We start from the raw sequence: 8448 nt of genomic DNA, 5'->3' as shown, positions 1-8448 counted from the left end.
CGAGAAACATGCAAAACGGGACGGAAAACATGAAATTTTGCAATAATCTTGCGCCACCCTTGCACAAAACGACGATCAACAGAAGACTGTATTTTTTTTACATAACCCCCCCTGACTTTAAAGCTGGATCCGCCTCTGAATATATTACCTGGCAAATGATTATAATTCTCACAGAAAAAATTAAAGTGGAAAAATAGAGAATTTTATCAAATCAACGGTTAATTTTTGACTCATATTTAATAAAGCGAGAGAGTCTCGGAACCCCAATTCTCATTACTGAATAGGGTGCGAAAGTGCGTTCGGTTTAGTATAATACTACTAGTATTTGGCAAATTATTCTGATTCTCTCAGAACGTATTAAAGAGCAAAAATAGGCAATTTTATCAAAACCGCGGTAAATTTTGGACTCATACTTAGTGAAGCCTCAGAGTAACAAAACTCTAGTTGTGCTTACTGAATAGGTCATGGAAGTCCGTTTTTTTCCATAGAAAACACAATTTTGGAAGTCTCTCAGGAAATGTGAAACTGCAAAAATTGTTCATTTGTTTAAAACCGGTGTAAGTTGTTGACTCATATTCAGTGAACTGTTCGAGTAGCCAACTTCTAGTTGTTACCACTAAATAGAGCATTGTATAACGCCTTTTCTTATATAAAGCATCCTTTAGAAAAAGTTCGAATTTTTCAGAGAAATCCGAATAACTTTTTGCAACTTCTTTTCTCCAAAGCAACAAAACCAATGTGTAACTGCGCACATGTAAAACACATGAAAAAACGTAGATAATGCAAATAATCGGGCAGGAAACACCATAAAGGATTCATAAAGACGTAACTCATAAGCTATCCGTATAAGAGCGAGAGAAACTACGTGAACTGCGCCTGCTGAGGGATACAAGGGCCTGTTGGCTTAGGTTTGCGTTGCGTTACGTCTTTTTCACGCGAATCTGACAATATTATGCAAACCTTTGGAAAAACTAAGCGTAATGCTGAAACCAGCTATTGTTATTTAAAACGAAGTGAATTGCCCCTAGAGCTTGACCCGCTTCAGGACAACAATATATCAGTAATATCCAAGTGGCCTGCAGTGTCCTCGGCCGCTCGAATGCTAATGTCCACTTCGCAACTCATAATGAAATACGTGCCCAGGTTTCCCTTAGAGACGCGTGCCGTTCGACCCTCAATTTCACCCTAACTTATCGAGGGTGACCATAACAAAAGTCCCGGGGGCGCTTTGGATCTGTCACGGCGGCTATTTTCTGCACGTGCTCCGAGAAAACCGACTTCAGAACACGGTTATTGAAATCGCCACACTCTTACTCCGACTTTAAATCAAATTCGCAGATTTCGGTGACTTTCGACTAGTTCGAACCGCGTTTTAGGACTCGGGTTGCGACTTTTATTAGGATAAATGGACTGGCGGCCAAAAAGACGGTGTGCAACTTCCGCTTTTTCTCACTGGAAACTTTCCGCTAACATTGATGTATGCAAATAGTGTTTTACTGTCGCTCTATTTTTCTTGGCTGTCGATTCCTTACTTGAACAAAACCACCTCAAAGTCATCAGACTAAAATAAATGGCTCAATCAATCAGCAGCACTGGAGTTTCGAGTAGTTAAACAAAGAACGTTTTTTTTAGAGTCTTTTGGCAAAGTTTTTTTCAAGAACGCCCTATGAAAGCAAAGCATCAAATCGCAATCACAAAAAGCTTCATCTTTGCTTTTCTGCATTTCGCCTTCATTTGCGCGAAAAAATAAACGCTAAATTTAATTCCTCAGACACTAAGGGTGCACGCAAAGACTGTTTTATGCATACAAACCATCTTCTGTAGTCTGCGCCCTGCTTAATTGTGTTTAAGCAACTCTGCTCCAGCAAATCTCATTAAACATATTTTTCGTAATTAAAATCATCCCCCACATAATCTAGAGCGGGGCGAAAACGAGCGCGAGCACCAGCATTTTTAAAATTCACTCGATTATCTCATTAAAGTTGTCGGAGCGGACGGTTTCTTCAATTCGTACAAAGTTTGAATTTCGAGAAAATGTTCAGCGAATTTGCCAGTTGACATTGTATCGCAGGTCATTAGCATTTAATGGAAAATGTACAGATAATTCCACTTATTCCATAGTTGTACAGAAGTTATTCTTTAATCAGAAAGGGAACATTTACTAATTAGTTCGCTCTTCAGCCTTATTTTATTCCATTTTTGCTTCATTCTTAGTCTGGGGGTATTTCCTTTGGCGCTCTCAATAAGAAGCTTTGACTTTCTTCGAACTTCAAGTTCCCCTTCAATATCAGCAAAAATCCAACCATGTTGACTTTGGGAATCCAACGATGTTTCGTCGATTAGAAGCTCCTAAGTAAAGTAAACAGCATCCAGGCATAATACGGCTTGAGGGCTCACTCTTTTGTAGACAATTTTTTCAGTTCCTCTAAATCATTTGATATTCCAAGTAACAACTTCGCTCAAGTTAAATCAGCTTATTAGCCCGAACTTGGGAAAGTTTCGGTTACCCCACTGACCTTTTTCACACACTTAATTATTCGACCAATGGAAAAATCCGAACCATCACCTACCCCTATCTGATATATGAGAGATAGGCACCGAAAGAATCAGTTCAGCCCTTGAATGTTTCCTATAAACCACCTGTCCTACATTTTAATATCCGAGATTCGAATGGTAAGTGGAAAGGAACAGGTGATGGTACCGAAACAGGTTCTCCGGTCGACAGTTAATTGTATACATGAGAGTGGCTGGTGGTTTTTTTCGAAACGACAGGATGTTGCAAGGGGATTTTGGTCGAAATGTTGTTAAGCAATTCATAAAATCTGAATATATATATTAACTTGCTTGGGCGCATTTCCTCATTTTGATTGTGGCAATGACTTCGACTTGAATATTCCGAATTCCAATTAAGGTTTCATGTGGTGGAAAAACTCAAAGGTTTCTCAATTAGAGGAAACTCTGGCTCAATGCGGCTCAACTGAATAGGTAAAGCAGTGTGGTTCAAACTCGAACGCTACAGCTTTAATATACTTACAGTGATTAAGACAAAGGCTTAGAAAGCCCGGTATTGTGGAACTTGTATTCCTAGCGAATAATCCGTTTGCATATGTGCATGCTTGTGTTTTGAGAGATTATTATCTGACTCATTGTGAACCTGCGCCGGCAAAATTGGCTTATGAAGCGAGCAACTATTGTTCGTCAAAGTGCAACCAATAATCCAATTTTTAACTAGTTCATAAAGTGTAATGGAAAAAAACTTACCCGCTGTTCATCTTATGGTCACCAGGTCCGAGCCCTTAACTCGATGAAGCGGAACAGCAGCTGAAAGAAAAAAACCTTCTCACGATTTTTCAAATAGAAAGTCAAATTATGAACGAAACAGGTAGAAATCGGTAGGGTTTGAATAATTATATAATTGAGCTCACACTTGACTACCTCCGTCATTTTGGTCATAGTTTTTTGGTGTAAAACCAGGTAAAAAATGCAAGTAAATTGAGGGACATTAGAAAAATGATGGGAGTTTGTAGGTTTAATAAGCGTTATTATGTAAAAAGGCTGATTCTGATTATACCCATTCGACTAGTGTGGTGATTTTTTACATAACTTATTGCGTGGATTTTTAAAAGGTTCTGACTTGACCTCATTTTGGGTGCCAACCCGTAAAAATGAATTAGCATAACTCAATTTTTTCATTCCATTTTATTTGAATTCAAGCTTATAAATACCATTAGTCTTATCATTATTATTATTACCCCCTCATGGTCTCCCCAAAAACAACAAATAGAGGCCCCTAATTATCTTAGTATTTCATGTAAATTAACACTTAGAGTGTCTTTTCATCGTTAACACCTGGAAATGCTGTTAAAAGTTCAAACGATCCCACATCGAATGTTAACTGATAAATCCCAGTCCATGAGTGGCATGCTCTCGAAAATATATGCATCGAGATATGACTTCCATCGTCGCTTATGTCGTCATATCGAAATATTAGTCAGCGCAAGGGTAAGTGCATGCAGGGTGCCTCAGGGCGGATAAGTGTTTGCACCCCAGACCGATAAATTAGTCGACAGCGAATAGATAAAATTCCAGCCAGTAAGTCAGCTGGTGGTGCGGCCATTAAGGGAATAAATAACACTTTTTTCCGAAATTCAACCATAGGCGAACCAGATCTTTTCTGGAGCATTTCAATCATCAGCCAATTAGGAAATATTGAAGAAGATTGTTTATAACGCCCGTTCATTCTCGATGTGATTATGTCAAGGTATTTTTTTATTTTTGGCACTCAAATCTGCCCCTAATGCAGATTAAAGCACAAAAGTACAAAATTTCACGATTTCAAATCATTAAAATGCTTCCAATAGGTTCAATGTTACGAAACATTGTGAATGAATATTTAGCGAGTTCAGGCTGTTTCTCGTGCCGATTGCAGGGCAAGAATTCGATTTTTTCTTGGGAGATTTCAGTACCAAAATGGCACTTTTGCAAATCTGCTAAGCCTTTTCAAAACCTTAAAAGACATTATAACATTCAGACCATCAAATATTTTGAGAGACCCAAAAGATGCGCTACTGGCTTGCAGCTTAACACCCATGATTGCTGCTAACGCAATAATTCAGTAGTTCAGGTAAGATGGAGCTGAATCAAATATTTAGTGCATTAACGGACTGCTTCTTGTAGCTGAGTAGAATTATTAGATTCCATGTTGTTACGCTACTGATTTCAAACGACCATCGCTTTTTATGTACACAGTGCGCTGCTTTAAGATTGGGGGGCTTGAAATGAAGGATGAGGGCGAAATATGGTGTTAATATTGAGCAAATCTCCTACATGGGGTTCGTTCCAATTAACTTCGAATCCCCAGCGGTTTTCTATTGTACAGACATTATTTATTTTGATCTGATTCSCATCTAAGCCATTGAATTTGCAAATTGAATTTCACGTTTAGCACATTTTAATCAMAAAAKGCRCTGAAAGAGGAAATCATGTCCATGTAAATCAGTTGTGTATTCATATAAAATACCACCGACCACAACAATCTTTATTTCCCTGCCAAGTAATTGRAAAMAATTGCTGCTCGATTAGGGATTAGGGCAACCAAACGGGATTGTTTTGCTTCTCTGAAAGCAACTCAACTATTTAAGAAAGAACTCAATAAAATTGAAAAAACCAAGTTAATATTCCACAGCCATTCCTACATAAATAAGCCAAATAGCAYGTTGTAAAAAMTGTTCACTCCAACAGCATACATAACCATGAGATCACAATACACGCTTTGAYTGGGTAAAAAGGTGCATATCAATTTATTAACATGCGTATTCTATCAAAGCCCTCCGAACTGTTTTTAATCCTGACAACAAGAGAGCCTGTCGAGTATGCGTTGTTTTTTATTGAAATGTATGAAAATTAGTTCTATAATCACATGTAGGAGAAGCCGACAATAAGAGGCAGCTCAACAGAAAATTATCAAGACAATTATGTGCAATAATTGGTAGACGGGAGGCAGAAACATTACGAGAAATTGGCTTAATTGCACCTCATGCGGACTATTACAAAGAATAAGGATACTGAAATGAGCTTTTTATTTCTGGCATAGCTGGCCGTTGAGCCACAATCAACCTAGTGGTAGTGCGTGAAATTTCCATCAAACTTTTTAATATTCTGCAGAAATCATTTATTGTGTAAGTTCGGCATTTGCACCTCGCCAAAGAATTATCGGATAACTTTGGAAATTGGGAGCGAAACTATTGGGGCGAAAGTTCGAAATATTTTAACGGTTTCAACTGCCGGTTCTGACAGACAATTTGTTCGAGCCCCAAACTTCTTCTCTGATGTGAAAATTTGCCAATAATACCATGATTTCCAAACCAAGTGCATTTTGCCAACTTATGTGGCTGATTACGATTGAAATACCGAAACTTTGTTGCTATAAGTCCGACCTCGATCCGGGCTAAATTTACCGTACCTACATAATTGCGAAAGTCTAAATATCAATCCATTATCCCTCTTAAAAGTTTACGTTTAGACGAACAAAAGGTAATTCGGCCTAACCCAATTCGAAATTCGATTCAGTAGCAATAATTTCGCATTTAAAAGTCCAATTCTTAATTTAAAATGCACCAAACTCGATCGACTGTGTAATTAGTTTTACTTGAAAAAAAAAATTATATATTCAATTAGAATGTGTCGGTAGAATCGGGGGCACATTTCAATATTGATTTACGAATAAATTACATTTAACTTGGCTGTTTATTAATATTTGAATGCAATTTATCTTTTTTGTATGTTAATTTTAAAATTAATTGTCTAAATAGCGAGTGAGGAAAAAACGAAATAATTTTCAGTCGGCATTTGTACATTTCAATTTTCATATTTTTCAGAAAAAACATATCTAATTAAATACATGCAAGTTAAGTGTTACGGTACATACACAGGCTCCCTCTTATTAACTGTTTTAGATCAAGAACGACAATTTGGAAAACTTTGTTGATTGATTGCATTGTTTGACACTTTATATTTTTTTACGAAAATCCAATATTTTATTAGAGCCACTTGCTCTATTCCAAAATGCGTGCGAATGTGATGTGTATTTCAGAGCATCAATTTAATTGACAAACTTATGACACTCCGAAGTTGAACCTACTTCGCAAATATCTAAGCAATGGTTGATCGAATTCTGAAGGAAGTTAAATGGGAAAAAACCCCCATTAAATATCCAGCAACTCCAGGAAGCGGCTAGTAATCAAGAATTACATGAAACAGATAATTGGGTCGCATGAATGCTTCGTATGACTTACAGAATTTAACAGCACTTGTAAATTGTATCTACCAGAGGCCACCTAATATGGTCGCAACTTATCTAATTCATATCTAGACCGGCGTACAGTTATTATATAAATCAATAACGTCATGGGAGATTTTATGTACGTAATAATTTTCTTCGGTCATTTCATTAAATAAACGGTCTTAAAACACTTTTGTGCGCTTTCAAAGAACAACTGAAGCTGCTGCTGTTTGAGTGAATACACTTATTGTTTGGAAATAAGAAGCAGTGCGGGTTTGATAAATTTGACAAAATTCACAAGATAAAGTTTCTTAAAAAGTAAAAATAGTAACCTCGGTTGGGTTGAATGATAATTTTTCCCAATTTTTATCATTCGTTTCTGACATATTCTTATTATTATTAAAGACAAGAAATTCCTCGGTAACATTCGAGGATGGCGAACCTTGAAACTTGCACTTCTTACTTATCATTATTTCAAATTTATTAATTCCGACCTGAATCTTCATTGAATTTGTCAAAGCAAAGTATTTCTTTACTTAGATTCGGTTATTTTTGTTTTCTCTCCTCTGTGTTACTTTATCCAGTTTGATTAAATAATGATTTTCAAATAAACTGCTTGAGTATGTTTAGACTAATAACGACTGCTGAAAAATGGCTATTGGGGTTAAGCAGTAATCCAATATTTTAAACCTTCATTGGAGCTTTCCATCTTTAGGATTCGTTTGCGTTTCACTATCACTTAGGTCTAAAAAGTTTTAAAATTTCTCAGAAATTTTCAGTCCGCTCAAACTGGTTGAACATTTCTAAGCTTGCTTGGTGAAGCCTCTTATTTAGGTCTGTAGAATTTTAACAGCGGGTCTACTGGCGTTTTCAAGTTAAAAAGTTTTAGCGACTAGTGTGCACCTTCTGAACACTTTCCTGAAATTCTTCATTGATGTGTCTGCAGTTCTTAAGGCATATTTTTTTTTCCTGTGGTTGCGCTGTAAGTTCTTGTCTCTATTACTTCTTTCGTTTTGGTCTCATAGTGCATTCAGCCCTTTTTTATAAAAATTATTGAAATTGTTTGGCTTAAGCCCTAGTTTGACCATCAACTTTACAAATCTTGTTGGGGCCTACATCATCCACACAAAAGTAAAAAAAGTATCCTCAATTAAAATTTGTTTTGCATATTGTTGCTTGCTGCTGATCTCGCAGTGTTTTTAAGATAAGAATAAGCCCGAAAGCAGGAATAGTTGCTTGGTAAAACTTTGAAACCCGGTCAGAAACTGGTAGTTGAGAAAATAAATTACCCAAGACTTTCGTGAATTAATTAAAATGTCTCGGGGTTAAAACACAAAAACAGTACGAGCACTATAAATCCCTAAAATTTCACCGACGCTAATACTGCTCTTTGCAGGTTTTATTAAAATATGGATGCAGTTTTGTTGCTTTCAGCTACGCGGTATTTGGCTTGTCTTCCCTAAAACGAATGAAGTTAAGAGTTACACAGCGAACAGAAATATTGAGCAACTAAACACTGTGAGCTGCTGCTCATACTAGCAGGAAAACAAAGTTAGGCTACCTTAATCGATCTACTTCAAGGCAAGCCGTCGTTTTCCAACCAAGCAACCTGGAACACACAGGAATATTTAAATTATGTACAAAGTTTCACAAGTTTTTAAGTTATG

Source organism: Dendroctonus ponderosae, unplaced genomic scaffold, assembly GCF_020466585.1.
Source record: "Dendroctonus ponderosae isolate FM_Combo_2020 unplaced genomic scaffold, Dpon_F_20191213v2 Dpon_F_20191213_8, whole genome shotgun sequence".
NCBI lineage: Eukaryota > Metazoa > Arthropoda > Insecta > Coleoptera > Curculionidae > Dendroctonus > Dendroctonus ponderosae.
Note: the sequence above shows the minus strand (reverse complement) of the source record.